The sequence below is a fragment of the Vulpes lagopus genome, chromosome 3 (assembly GCF_018345385.1).
Source record: "Vulpes lagopus strain Blue_001 chromosome 3, ASM1834538v1, whole genome shotgun sequence".
Lineage (NCBI taxonomy): Eukaryota > Metazoa > Chordata > Mammalia > Carnivora > Canidae > Vulpes > Vulpes lagopus.
The window spans coordinates 110848151-110863733 of record NC_054826.1 but is presented as its reverse complement, the minus strand read 5'-3'; the positions used below and the strand labels follow the sequence as shown (position 1 = coordinate 110863733).

The following is a 15583-nucleotide window of genomic DNA, read 5'->3' as shown; positions in this document are numbered from 1 at the left end:
TAGTGCAAATGGGAATAGACAATATATATAGGCATCGGCCAATGGAATCTCAAAACATGGCAGAGTTCCTGGGTGTTAACTTCTGGTCATCTGCAGGCATGGTCTTGGTCTTACCTGGTTGGAAACTCTCAATTCTGCTCTCTCTCAGACCTTGTAGAGAGACCATAAGACCATGCTTACTGCCATAAGCATTACACTTGACATTCTAGTTACCCAGCACTTAGAATACTAACCACATACGGCCTCCTGAGAGATTTTCTCAGAACAAGAAAAGAGGACTTGTCTCTTGGGGCCAGAATTAGGGTGAGTCAAGCAAGGTACTTGCCCTGGGCATAAAATTTCAGAGATTCTCGCCTGTGTCTCTGGATATGTGGTGGCAGGATGATCTAGGATGGCCTCACTCCTATGACTGGCAGTGAGCGGCTCGTCAGCCTGGGCTGCTTGGTTCTCCTCCACATACCCTGCCATCCTCTAGCTGGCTAGCTCTGGCTTATTCACATGGTGGTTTCAGGGTTCCAAGAAGCGCAAGAGAGCATGCCCCAACACATATCATGTATGATAATGTCCCACTGGATAAAGTGTTCTAATGACCAAGCCCAGATTTAAGTGGGAAAGAAATAGACTGAACCGTTTGTGGGCGTGGTGGGGGGAAGCATTTCTGCTCAGTCTACTGTGATCCTGTTGACCTGAGTTGCCACCGCAGAACAGAATTCCTGGGGACCATCACACTGGATTTCATAAAAGATTCACAGTGTGGTTCAGAGTCATAGACAACCTCATAAGGGAACAGAGCTCATTATTTCCCTGCCTTATGTTCCTGTATGATGTAGCCATCTCCAGCTACAGATAGGAAGCTAGACAATTAATTTATTGATCATGTCTAAAGACAGTGGTTATTAGGACTGTGGCCTCTACAGTCAGACATATCTGCGGTCAGGTCCTGACTCTGCAAGTTAGTCATTAGGGGCACTGCGGGTGTATCATCTTCCTTCTCTGTGTCTCACTTTCTTTCTTTGTAAATTAGGATATTAGTACCAACCACATAAGATTGTTGTAATAATTTTTTTTAAATCCTTAAAATGAAAACAACAACATTAACAGCAAATGGATTAAAAAGCCATTGTGTGAAAGGGCTTAGCACAGTGCCTGCCACCCAGTGAGCCCTTGATACAAGTAGCTAAGGGCCTTTGATTGCTCAGTGTATCCCCTAAGCTTGAATGTACTGATAATTCTCTACAGTCCTCCACCCTGAGTGTGCCCTTATGAGGTAATTACTGTCTCCGCTTCCATGCCTTGACACCAAACTTCAGAGTGTGGGGTGCAATGCTGAAAAAAGATCCTGGACTTTGGAGCCAGAAAACCTTGGTGTCAGATTCCATTGCTCTCATTTACTTACTGCTGTGGTGATCTTGGGAAAATAATTTAAGTTCTCCGATCCTTAGTTCATATCTTTAAAATGGGGGAAAATAATACCTAAATCATAGTTGTCTTTTCTTGGGGTAAATATTCAATGAGAGACTGCTTGAGTCACATCCAGAATAGTGTCTGGCACACACACAAAAAAGGCACTCAGCAAATGGCTTCTGAATTATTATTAATACCTGGATGAATCTCTCCTGCTCAAGAAGGGATACAGATTACCTTGTGACCTGCCAAGGAATAATAGCCAATGATAATAGCTAATTTTGTTGAGCAAGGGCTCTGTGCCAGGCTGTACAGAAGTTACAATGGGATTCTTGAGCTGGTTTGTCTGAAGATACTTTCTTTAACATTTTATGGTTTTAGCAATGATTTCTTATTGTTTATAATGAAGATGCAGAATAAAACCCATTTTGTGCCCTTCGTCCTCCTGATTACATCACTGGGTCAGGGCAGTTAAAAATGATGCACACTAATGTTTTATTTTATTCTATTTTTAAAAAGATTTTATTTATTTATTTTAGAGAGAGAAAGAGACCACAAGCAGGAGGAATGGCAGGGGCAGAGGGAGAAGCAGACTCCCTGCTGAGCAGAGAGACCCACACAGGGCTGGATCCCAGAACCCTGAGATCATGACCTGAGCTGAAGGCTGACGTTTAACCAACTGAGCCACCCAGACACCCTATATTTTATTTTTTAATTTGAAGAAAAATGTATTCTTTTGGAATCTCTACACACAATGTCGGGCTTGAGCTCATGACCCCTGAGATCAAGATCACATGCTCTACTGACTGAGCCAGCCAGATGCCCCTCCTTTTGTGTTTTTAAAGCCAGTCTTACTTTATGAAGAAATATATTAAAAATGATAAATCATGAGCTAAATGTTAAAGATTTAATAAAAGGAAAATAGAAGATTTAAAAAGAATGTATATATTAAAAAGAACACGTATATAATATATATATATATATATATATATATAAAATGTATGAATATGCATAAAAATGTGTTTGAAAATCTGGTTGAAATGGATGATTTTCTAGGAAATTCTAACTTGCCAATTTTGTCTCAAGAAGCAATTGGAAACCAGAATAGGCGAGTAACCAAAAAAGAAATGAGAACGTTGCCCAAGAAACTTTTCTTCTCCCAAAATTATAGGCTTCGTGGGTAAATGGTCTTAAGAGGGATGAAGGATTTCTGTGCATTTTAAACCATATCAGATTACAGAGAAAAAGGAGTTTCACAATTTTTTTTTTAATTGAAAGTGAGAGAAATCCAACTCAAATTAGCAATGGGAAAGCAGATTGGCTTATGGGAAGGACACTGGGAATGGAATAAGCTTCAGGGACAAGGACCACAGACGCTGGAACTGAGACCATGATACTTGCAAGGTGCATTCTTATTATCAGCTGTATCAGTTAGCTTTGCTGCGTAACAGAGCATCCCAAAATTTAGTAGCTTGAGGCAGCAATCATATGTTTTTTTCTCATTTATTTTTTTCTCTGGGCTACTTGGGTGATTCTTCTGATCTGAGTCTATGTAACTGATCTTTGCTGGGCTCTGTCAAGTGTCTTGGTCAGCCAGTGACTCAGCTGGTGCTGGATCATCTAGGATAGCCTCACTAACGTGACCACCAGTTGGCAGCCTGATGGCTTGGGCCCCCTCCCCTTTTAAAAAAGATTTTATTTATTTATTTATTTATTTATTTATTTATTTATTTGAGACAGAGAGAGAGGCAGAGAGAGAGAGGCAGAGACACAGGCAGAGGGAGAAGCAGGCTTCATGTAGGGAGCCTGATGTGGGACTCGATTCCAGGTCTCCAGGATCAGGCCCTGGGGCCCTTTGTTTCTCTTCTACATGGTCTCTTTTCCCCCAGTAGGCTAGCTTTGGCACATCCACATACTGGCCTTGGGTTCCAGGCACAGCAAGAGAGGGAAACCCCCAAAGCATAGGTGTTTTTCAAGTCTTTATTTGGTTATGGCTAAAGACCAGATTCAGGGGTGGAGAAATAGACCTCATCTCTTGATAGCAGGAGCTCCAAAGTCATTCTAGAAGGATGCATTTGGGGATATAGGAGTTTGTGGCCATTTGGCATTCTGGCACACTGACCCTCCTCAGCTGTGCCAGCTGTCTTATCTGCCTTTCTGAGTCTACTCATCAGAGACTGACCCATAAGTACTGCATCACATGGGGTTCCTTTTACCCCCTGACTTCTGGTTGGTTGGGCCCAGCCAGAAGGGCCAGTAGGAGATTGGAAGGTGAAGAAAGAGTGGGTTGGGTATTTATCATGAGGTCATCTTGGCTCTACCCTTTGACCAAGGGTTGTCGTTCCTCTAAAGACAGTGTTCTCTACCCAGTTCTCTTCTTGGGTTCCAGGAGCTGCTCCTTGCCCTGTCCCTTTGCTCTTATTAGCCTCTGGTTACTGTACTATCCCCTATGACTTCCCAGCACTATGTCTTCATCTTTACAAGTCCTCTTATGAAACCTCCCTTAAACTCTCTTAAATTGAGTATGTCATCTGTTTCCTTCTTAGGACCCCAACTGGTTTGTCCTTGCCTCACTTGCTTCTACTGTAGACAGGACATATCTATAAATATATCTATCAACTTAGTGATAGTTGATCTCATGGGAAGATGGAAATCCTAGGGGGAGAAGTGGGCTTTCCTTCTGCATTCAGAATCAGGGAAGGGTTCTGATTGGTTGGTCCTTTGTTGTTGGGAGAATGAACTCTTATAGTTTATCCGGCCTGGTTCATGTGACATCCCTGTAGCTCAGAGAGCAGTGTCTGTTATAAGAAGGGGAGGTGGGAAACTTTGATGGGCTGGCAAAATCAATAGCTACCACCCCTTATTATTATAAGACAGCTTGATCACAGTTACCAGGATCATCTAATAAAGTTGACATAAAAAAATAAGCTACATGTTGCATGTCAACTATACTTAAATTAAAAAAAGGTAGACTATAGAAAGTGATGAGTCTAGATTAACAATGCTAAATAAGATATTTATTTAATATTATCTAATTCTTGTTATAGACATACTGGCTCAAGTAGATTTTTTTTAATATGAAAGAAACAATCTAAAAACTAAAATAACAAAGAAAGTTTTGGTCAATATAACAAAATATAGGAACAAAGATAAAAATAAGCCGCAGGGACTCATGAATTCTGGAAAGTATAAATTAAGATGGTAATGGTAAGAAGTGATGGCAGATAATATCAGTTATCTAACAAATGTAAATAGATTGGAATTCTCTACTAAAAGTTGAAGACTCTCAGATTGGATAAACAATGTAAAATTCTAGGCAGTGTGTAGGATGAACTTCAAATATAGGTTAAAAATAAAATGGGCAAAGATATGCTGCAAAAACACACATAAATGTAAAACATGGTCTTAGTAATACTATCAAAAGAAATAGGACTCAAGCAAAAAGCATAAGCAGGGGGAAGAAGAAAAACGTACTCTAATATATTACTGGTGAGTATGTAAGTCCGTATAATCCTTCTCGAGAGAAAATTATCAATATGTATCAAAAGCCTTAATGACTTTTTTGACATCATAATTACTAAACCTAATCTTTTTTTGACCTAAGAGTTACAATTCTAGAAATTTTTGCTGAGGAATTATTTAAGGATATGCAAATATGCTTAGCTAAAGTGATATTCATTGCATTGGTATTCATACCAACAAAAATTTCGAAACTACCTAAATGACTGCCAGTTAGGGTTTATGTAAGTAAAACATATCCATACTTGGGTGCTGCACAATTATCAAAATGTCACTATCTGGGTAGGCTGCTAAAACCTGGAAATGTTCTATGTCTTGATTGGGATGGTGCCTATACAGGTGTACACATTTTTCAAAATTCCTGAAGCTCTATGCTTAAAATCTGTACCTTATTATATGCAAATTACACTTCAATAAAAAAGCCACAGTAATTAAAATGTTATTAATATGGAAAGAGTCATTAGATATTAGTGAAAAAAGCAGACAACGAAGCACTGAGTATGGTATGATAGATCAGAAAACATAAAAATACACACACGTGTAAAAACAAAAGGCCACATTTTTAAAACATATTTTCATGGCCACTTGTCAGTTCTGCTCACTTTCTTTTTCCAGACTGTTGCCTGCAGAGCTCTAGAGATCACTTTGGGGTATTCTTTAACTGGTTTCTCCATTCTTGCTTGATTTTAGTGCCCCATTACCTCCAGCATGGACTCAGGCTTTCCACTTAATTCAGTTGAAATCAAATGCGAGTGATGGCTTGAGTGTAACTGTAAGCAGTTGCAGTTGCTCCTGGATGTGCTAATCCTACGGTCTTCCACCAGCTGGGAGCTAGCTTAGATGCCCCTGGTAAGATTCTGGTCGCTGATGAGCCTTGGCTAGCTCACCTCCGGCCCCAGAGGAGGAGGGAACCTAGCTCTGCCAGTCTGAGGCCCTGCCCATTTCCTGCCTCCACACTGGTGGCAGGAGAGAAGGCTTACCTCCTTCTGTGACATTGACTGGTTTTCTTGGCTCAGATAAGGCAACACAACTATGTTGTTCAGAACCTGGGTTGTTCAGTTTCCCATAACACCAACTGGGGATACCCCACAGTTCAGCTCTGAAGATGCTCCAAGCCCATCTGGCTCCTATAGGACATGAAACAGCAGTTCGGGTCGAGTATCCCTCTTGGCATCATGGGAAGATCTCACCATCACCTGGACCAAAGAAGACCCATCTGTATCTCTTAAGGATAAATAACCTCAGGTGTAATTCAGTCTAAACAGGACAGGCAGGCCATCTGTCTGTCTGTTTGATCTATTGCCTCTCTAAATCTGAAAGTGTATCATTCTGCTGAAGATACATTCTATTTACGTTATGTAACATTGCAGTCTCTAACTTCTGCATTCACAACAGAAGGGCTCAGTAATCAGGGTGTCTGTTACCAAATACCAAAAGAATGCCTTACGGGGGCGGGGAGGGGGGCTTGGAGGTACTCTGAGGGTTGGCCTGTTTAGCTTAGAGGCTAGGCTTGTCATTAAATATCCAAAGAAATGTTGTATAGGTTTTTTAAATACAGTTTCAGAGGACAGAATCAGAACTAGGGACCATCTATTTGGGCTAAAGAAAAGCAGCCCAAACAAACCAATGGGTTGCTGTATAAGGATATTAACTCCCCCTCTCAGTAGAGCAAAGATCAGTTGCCATGGATGCTGTAGGGGTGATATCTGTGCTAGATGTGGGTTTCTATCACATGGGTGGCTCTTTTGCTGGTGTTGTTTGGTTGCATGTAAAGGAAACAGCCTTTGGTTAACTCAAGTTAGAAAGGAATTTATTGAAAAAGATATGTACTTTAGAGAATTGGAAGAAAATCTGAACAATCAGACTAGCTATATCTGATTTTGGTTCTTGTGTTGCTTTGGTTTTAAAGTCAAATTCTGGAAGAAGAGAGATTATTTGGTCAAGGTCAAGTTACCTAAGTAGACCCTGGTTGAGGCTTCACAGTGTTCCCTCCAAGAGTGAACACAGTGGGGTTGGGATGGCTTTCAGAGGGAAAATGAGGCACTGCTACCTACCAGGAAAAAAAAAAAGCAGAGAGTTTTGGCAGATCAAAAAAAAAAATACACTGCCACTATAATCTCTAAACCCTGCTTTGCAGATTGCAGATAGGTTGAATGCTTAAAGATTATTTGAGGAGCCTACTGAAACTAGACTTCACCTGAAAAAATACAAGAGCCTGGAAATAGGTATTTTAAAGACTTTCAGGTAATTCTGATGGGTAGCTGAATTTGGAAACCAGTGCAAGGCAGTATTGCATGGTGGCTCTGAAACTCGAGTGGCTGTGTTTGAATGCCACATCTGCCACTAACTGGCTGGATCATTCTGGGCTAGTGACCAGGCCTCTGCCTCAGTTTCCTCATCTGTAAAAAGAGGATAAAGTAACACCTTGCTCACAGGATTCAAATGAAGAGCAAATGAGTGAATCCACGGTATAAGGGCTTCCTACCACTCCTGCCACATAATAGGTGTTAATATTCTTACCACTAAAGGTCCTTTCAAGTCTTAAAGAGTGAGCTTCAAAAGTGCAGGCTGGTTTTTGGCATGGCATGCATCCGTCTTGCTTGTCACAAAATGGAAATACACAGACACCTTGCATGGGCTGGCTGGAGGGAGAGTCTAATAAAACGCTGGTGGTGTGATAAAATGCACTTCTTTCCATGACCGTGGGGTGAGTGCCCCATGATCCCTCCGCTCCTACTGGCCGTGTGCCTGCTGTGGCTAGTGCAGTGCAGAAGCAGCGTGTAAAGGTCAGAAAGAATTGCTTCTCAATAGCCCATTGTGTCTTACTGTCATAAAGACATAGCACTTCATGCTGTGGAGGAAGAAGCAAATCCATGATGCGTGGCGTCCTGAGAACAGAAACCAACTGTTTCTCCTGTGCAGAAAGGGCAGGGCTGCCGTGATTTGAATGAGGTGCAGATGTCCTGTCTTATGAATTATTTTGGCTTCTCCTAGTTGGGGGCGGACCAGCCTCAGAGCCTGATAAAGGCGGTTGCCCAGAGATTTAGCCTGTGGAGCCTGCGGACTTGGGAGAAGTAGAGAAATCAAAAGGCAGATGACCCTATAGAGAGGCAGCCTGCAGGGATGTGAAAGGCACAGGTCCCCAGAGTCAGAAGACCTCATTTCTAGTCTTCCTTCTGCCTTGAATTTTTTGTATTCCCAGTGGCTCCCCTACTTCCAGTGGCCTGGAATTCTAGGATTTTTAAATGCAGTGTTTTTATTTTTATTTTTCAGTTTATTATTATTATTATTTTTAGTAATTTCTATACCCAGCATGGGGCTTGAACTCATGACCCTGGGATCAAGAGTTGCATGCTATTCTGACCTAGCCAAGCAGGGCCTCCTAAATACAGTAGTTTTAAAATACAGTGATATCCAGGAGCCAGCATTCTTAGATATAATTCTGTTTTAAGCACTTTACATATAATAACTCTCTGTTCTTCATCACACTCTAGGGATACCTTTGCTATCATCCCCATTTTACAGATGAGGAAACTGGAGCGATGAGAGACTAAGTGACTTGCCCAAGGTCACACAACTAGTGAGTGGTAGAGCCAGGATTCAGACCCAGGCAGTCTGGCCCCCAGGACCATGTTCTTACTCAGTACTTCAAACTGCCTTATAACCTTCATAGCTCAGCTCTGTCCACCTGGACAAATCCTCTTCTTCGAGAACTGCCTTTCCAAATATGCAGCCCCCGGAGCTCTCTGACCCCACAGCCTTGGCCCCGTTTGGTCCATCTGCATGTGGACATGTGTCCCAAGCTGGACTGATCAGATTCTCTCTTTAGGAATTTAGAATTTGGAGTTAAAGGTGCTTATTTTTGTCTGTGGGGGTCACATGGTTTTTGAAAACTGTTTATTGTACATGGAGAGTATCAATCTTGATGAATTCCCACACAGCAGACATTTCTCTGTAACCAGAAGCCCTTCTGGATTCCCTTCTACTTCTCACACCTCTGACCCCTTCCATCAGACTAGCTACCCAGGTCAGCAGTTGTTTGCTGACTTTTTTTTCCCCATTGAACTCTTTATTGCTATTTCATTTCATTATATTTCAGAAAGAATACTTAACCTAAGATCTACCCTCTTAGCACACTCAAAAACATTGATTGATTGATTGAAAGCAGAGTGGGGGGAGGGGCAGAGGGAGAGGGAGAGAACCCCAAGCAGTCTGCACTGAGCACAGAACCTGAGGTGGGGCTTGATCTCATGACCCTGAGATCATGACCTGAGCTGAAATCAAGAGTTGGACACTCAACCCACTGAGCCACCCAGGTGCCCCCCTTCTTAACATGCTTTTGAGTACACAATACAGTACTATTGACTATAAGCACAATATTGTGCAGATCCCTAGAGCTTATTCATGTTGTTTAACTGAAACTTGATGCCGATTGATTAGTGACTCTTCCTCTCCCCCCCCCCCTAGCATCTGACAAACACCATTCCAATCTTTGGTTCTAGGAGTTTGACTGTTTTAGACGTCTCATCTAAGTGGAATTATGCAATATTTGTCTTGCTGTGTCTGGCTTAGTTCACTTGACATGATGTCCTTACAGTTCACCTCTGCCCCATATTGTAATATTTCCTTCTTTTTGAAAGCCTGAATAATATTCCAATACCACATTTTCTTTATTCAATCATCTGTTGAAGGACATTTAGGCTGCTTCCACATCTTGGCTATTGTGAATAATGTTGTAGTGAACATAGGGTACCTGTTTTGAGATTCTGACTTCATTTCTTTTGGATAAATACCCAGAAGTGGGGTTGCTGGATCATATGGTGGCTCCATCTTTTATGTTTTGAGCTCCTCCAAATGGCCTAAGGACCCAAGTAGACATTTCTCCAAAGAAGATTTGCAAAAGGCCAAGAGGTACTGAAAAAAAAAAAATGCTCAACATCACTCATGGTCAGGAAATGTGAATCAAACCCACAATGAGATACTATCTCACACTTATTAGGATCCCTATTATCAAAACAAACCCAAAAGACGGCAAGTATTGTGAGGACATGGAGAAATAGGAACACTTGAATGCTGTTGGTGGAATGCAAAATGGTGCAGCCATTGTGGAAAACAGCGTGCTTTCTTTTGGAGTCTATGCAAATAGAATTCTACAGCAGACCCCTCTCTTTCCTTTTTCCTCTGTTCCTCAGTGTTTTGTTTGTGGCCACATGACTTTGGAAGGATCCATTCCATTCCATTTATCCAGGATTTCCAACTTCAAAGCCAGTGAGGGGTCTGGCAGATTAGTAAAGTCAAGTGTGTGATAACAGGGAGTGTCCATCTGGTGTGTGAGCACCCCATCTAAAAGGAGAAGCTGCTACTCCGTGCATTGTTTTGAAAAAAATTCCTGCTTTTTAAAAGACCAAGGTCCAAATTTTTTCATTTTTCTTTTTTTTTTTTTAAGATTTCATTTATTTATTCATGAGTGACACAGAGGGAGAGAGGCAGAGACACAGGCAGAGGGAGAAGCAGGCTCCATGCAGAAGCCCGACATGGGACTTGATTCCAGGACTCCAGTGACTTCAGAACTTCAGGCCCTGGGCCGAAGGCAGGCGTTAAACCACTGAGCCACCCAGGGATCCCCAGATTTTTTCATTTTTCAAGAGAAGCCTGAATCTCCTAAATTTAGATGTTGACAGATAACCTGAGATTATAGCCGTGGTGTATTTTAAGCATATTTTTGGACTGGGTTCATTCTGTGTACCACCAGGTTAAAACCTCTACATTTGTAGGTGGGAACTGTCTGTGAAAGGTCTCTCGCCCCCTTCTTATAAAGGGAGAAGAGAAAAATGTGGGTTTAATCAAATGAGCCTTTTTTGGGGTGTAGAGAGGGCACAGCAGTCCAAAGCAGAGAGCCACAAAAGTAGGCAGAGGTCCCTTGACCAGGGCGGCTGGGTGGAGCTTTCAGTTGGGTAGAGCACACCGCTTGCTGGAAGTTTGGACTCAACCCTGGTAGGGAAGCAGCTGCACTGCCCTCTGCTGTTCGAGCACTCTCCAAGACCAGTGGGATCCGCCTGTGTGTCTGGCAGCCACTTGTCTCTTGTGAAGGCTTTGAGAGGGGGTCATTCATCATTCTGCATAATTATCAGGTGCCTCTGCAGTCAGGGACTACACAGACACTTTCAAGGACTCACTTTGGCTTCCTGTGTTTGGTCCGCTACCCTCATCATCGGGCTTTGCTATTCTAATTCTTTTGAATTGGGAGAGCCAGGCCAGTTCAGGTCTCACCATTTCCAGATATTGAAAAACATTTGAAGAGCTTCTGGCATTTACTTGGCACCTTTCCCTGACTTCTGGGCTGAAATGGATTCTCCTATTTTTAAACTTTTTTTGTGTGCGTGTGGCATTTTTAGTGGTAGTTGGGGAGTGAGGGCAGAGTGAAACGTTCAAGCTCAGGTTTGTGGTCTTGCATGTTAAGAGTGTGGACTCTGGGGCACCTGGATGGTTAAGCAGCTGACTCTTGCTTTGAGCTTAGGTCATGATCTCAGGGTCCTGGGGTTGAGCCCCTCATGAGGCTCTGTGCTCAGCGTGGTGTCCGCTTGAGATTCTCTCTCCCTCTCCCTCTGTCCCTCCTGCTCAAGCTCTTTCTATCTCTCAAATAAATAAATAAATAAATAAATAAATAAATAATAATAAAGGAGTGTGGATTCCAGAGCTGGAGTGCCTGGGTTCAAAGCTCAGTTTTGTGACTCTGGCTAAGTGCCTTACTCTCGCTGTGCCCCTCTATACATTTTCAAGATGAGGATGGGTAATGTGCCTACTTCATGTTGTATGAAAGCAAGTTGTAAGTATTAAATAAGGTAATGTATGCAAAAAGCTTAACACAGCGCCTGGCATATTATGTAAGTGCTTGACTCAGAATCTTGGACTTGACTTGGCTTATAATCCTGGCTTTCCGGTCCAGGCTCTGCTCCTTAATTCTGCACCTCAGTCCTTCCTCATGCAACTTTCTCTCTTGGCTCTTCTTCACCCTTCAACTGTGATTTTCCAGAATCCTGCTGAACCATGCTTCATTCTTGGGGCCTCATCTTTTTTTAAAAGTTTTTTTAAATTTATTCGAGACAGAGAGAGAGAGAGAGAGAGAGAGCACATGAGCAAGGGGGAGAGGCAGAGGCAGAGGGAGAGGGAGAAATAGGCTCCCTGCTGAGCCAGGAGCCCAACATGGGGCTCAATTCCAGGACCTGGAGATCATGACCTGAGCTGAAAGCAGATGCTTAACCACCTGAGCCACCCGGGCGCTCCTCATGGGGCCTCTTCTGTGTTCCTAGACTTGTCCTACCCTCCTGTTCTCTCCATTGTCAGCTCCTGTTGTACCTCCTGGCTAGTATTTATAGCTAACATTTATATAATGCCTATCATATGCCGTGCTGTTCTAAGTGATTTATGTGCACGAACTCATTGAAACCTCACCCCATGAAAAAGATCCTCTTTCTATGCCCATCCTACAGAAGAGTTAGCTGACTTGCCAGGTCACATGACCAATAAGAAGCTGAGTCTGAGTTTGAACGTGGTCTGGCTCCCAAGCCTGCTCTTACCCACCACGATACACTGCCACCCACTCCTCTCCATCCCCAGAGACAGGACCTCAGCCGAGGCTTCATTCATCCTCTCTGGAGCAGTAGCTTCTTGTTCTGATTCCCTGATTCCTCTCTGTCTCACCAGACAGTCACAACCACATTGCAGTGGAGTCATCTTTCCAACAACTAGATGTGATCATGTCATCGTCCTTGCTGGAAACATGTTGGTAGCTTCCAGCTCACTCTTGGGGCAAAGCCGATACTGTGACGTGGCTGTTAAGCTGGGATGTCACACATCTTCCTTTCCCATGCTTGCCCATAAACAGATCTGGTGGTTCTGTTGCACTGGTGGCACAAACACTTTGGTTTTGTATTGCTGTCATTCTCATGGAGTCTCCTTTAGAAGAGAAACCATAGGGTAACTACTGAGTAGGCCCTGCATGCTGTGGCCCTGTTGTCCCTCCAGGCCTCCCCGACCACACCCTTCCTTGCCCCTGAGCTTCCTCCTTAGCAGCCTCTGGCCCTCCCTGCTCCCCTACCCTAGGTGGTTGCACTTGCTGCTCCAGGTGCTGGCCACTTCCTCCCCCTGCTTCCCCTGAGTTGAGTGAGGCTCCACCCTGGTTGCATATCTTTGGAGCTATAAAACCCAACGCTGGTTCTTGGGCCCATCCCAGACAAATAAATCAGAATCTATGATTGATTCAAAACCTACCAATTGACTTTAATGTGCATCCAGGGTTAAGAACCCTGGGTGACTTGGAACTTGTTCTCCAGACCATCACCTCCTCCCTGAGACCTCCATGACCAGGTTAGTTCTTCCTGTTTTTTACTCTTAGAGCACCACATACCTCTCTTTGCTGTCACACGTCACAGGGTGATCTTACATTGGCTTATGTGGTGACCAAAAGCTCAGATTCTGCATCCAAATCACTAGCTGTGTGACCATGGGCCAGTGACTTAATGTCTCTCTCCTCAGTAAAATGGAGATTATATATATATATATATTTTTAAAGACTTTTAAAATTTATTCGTGAGAGACACAGAGAGAGAGGCAGAGACATAGGCAGAGGGAGAAGCAAGCTTCCCCGTAGGGAGCCTGATGCAGAACTTGATCCCGGGAACCCAGGACCACGACCTGAGCCAAAGGCAGACACTCAACCACTGAGCCACCCAGGTGCCCCAATAATAATAGATATTTGCCCAATCAGTGAGGGTCAAATGTGCTAATTATATGTAAAGTTCTTAGAACAGTGCCTGGCATATGTTAGCTGCTACTCATACTGATACTGTTGACCCTTGAATGACATGGTTTGAACTGCATGAATACTTACAAACACAGGGATTTTTTTTTTTTTTTTTGGTGGTGGTTCAGTACCATAAATGTATTTTCTCTTCCTTGTGATTTTTTAAAATAACCTTTTCTTTTCTGTAGCTTACTTTATTGTTAAGAATGCAGCATAGACTATAGAATACAATGCATATACAAAGTACGTGTCAATCAGCTGTTTATGTTATTGGTAAGGCTCTTGGTCACTAGGCTGTTCATAGTTAAGTATTGGGGGAGTCAAAAGTTACATGTGAGCTTTGCGCAGTGGCAGCATCATAGCCAATGAGGTTTATCCGAGGCATGATTATTGCTGATGGAAAAGTTACATGTGGATTTTCAACTGTGTGGGTGGTTGGTGCCCCTAGCCCCCACATTGTTCAAATGTCAACTATAATTATTATCCCCTGCTGGAACCTATGAAACCCCAGTGCGGATGTTCTCTGATCGCTGCAACATAGTGCTGTGCCAGGCATATCACAGCTTCTGTAACTCCTTGTGGAGCAGAGTGGTGTCCCAGTGGTGAAGGGCCAGCATATATAGAACTCATCTTCCTCAGTTCGGCTTCTTGTCTCTCTAGACCTAGTGATTTAGGATCCTCATTTCTAGTGATTAGGATCATTAGAGTAAGAATCCCTATGGTTTTGAGGTGCCCAGAGTCCCAGAGGCTGATGGTGGCCCGGCAGGCATTGGCTTCGGCAGTGTCCCCCATGTCCTTCTGCATGAAGGTTCTTCTTGCTTCTTTGAACCACAGGCTTGGGTATGCCGAGGGCTCCTGCGGCCAAGGGAGCTATCAGGAAGCTAGGCACCATGCTCTGCACCCAGAAATCAAACTGACAGCGCTTTTGCAAGTTGAGTAACCCTGTGTCCTGGTCTTGCTTTTGGGGCAGCCCTCACTCAGCAGGGCAAGAGGGGTGCTCCTCCCTCTGTGAACTGATGGCACCCTGCGGGTAGGTGGGGTGGTGAGGGGCCAGGATGCCAGTGTGTGTTTGGAGGGTGATGGTGGATTTATTGATAACACCAGGCTGCGATCTGTTGGCAGTGTGTCTGGTCCCTGAGAGCCTGCTGTACACCCTAAGCAATGAATTCACATGACGACCTCCACAGGAAGAGGCGGGGCGACTCTGAAGATTGTCAGACCCTGAAGGCCCCCTGGGGAATGCCCTGTTCACCCCATTGTTTTCTGAAGAGGGAACTGAGACCAGAGCCTGGGGTGACTTGCCCAAGGTCATAGATGGAGTTTTCATCTTAAGTTCTAACATTTATGGGGTCTGGACACTGTGCTACAGCACAACATATAATCATGACTTCATTAATCTGCACAAACCTAGAAAGCAGGAGCATTTATTTAGTATATTCAACAGACACATAGTATTTACTGAGCACATAGTATTTACTGAATTACTGAGTTAATATTCTTACTGTCTTACGAATATTAACTCATTAACTTCTCATGAGAATGCAGAGCTATCATCATCATTCCCACTCTCAGGATGAGGGCGCTGAAGCATAGTTTAGGTAACCTGCCCAAAGTTACACAGCTAGGATGTTGTTGGGTTGGGATTCAGTGCCAGGCAGCCTTTCTGTGCAGTGTATACTACTCTGCTGTAGTGTCTCTTCCACATGATAGCTCTTGGCTCCATTTTGCAGGTGGGAAGGTTGAGGCTCATATAGTGTAAGTAACTTGCTCATGGCCATGTGGGTGGGAAGTAACAGAACTGAGATTGAATTCAGACTCTTTAACTTTAGAGACTGACTCATGAGCTCTCTACTAAAT

At 43.4% G+C, this 15583-nt stretch overlaps 1 protein-coding gene and 1 non-coding gene across 3 annotated transcripts in view; both read left to right on the top strand.

Moving 5' to 3' along the window:
- The window catches only part of PRKCB (protein kinase C beta), a 335898-nt gene that overhangs the window by 140680 nt on the left and 179635 nt on the right, over positions 1 to 15583 (top strand). The window lies entirely within an intron of this gene.
- LOC121488588 lies at positions 14063 to 14210 on the top strand. The gene has a single exon (XR_005987190.1). It is a non-coding gene; the product is annotated as a U4 spliceosomal RNA (small nuclear RNA).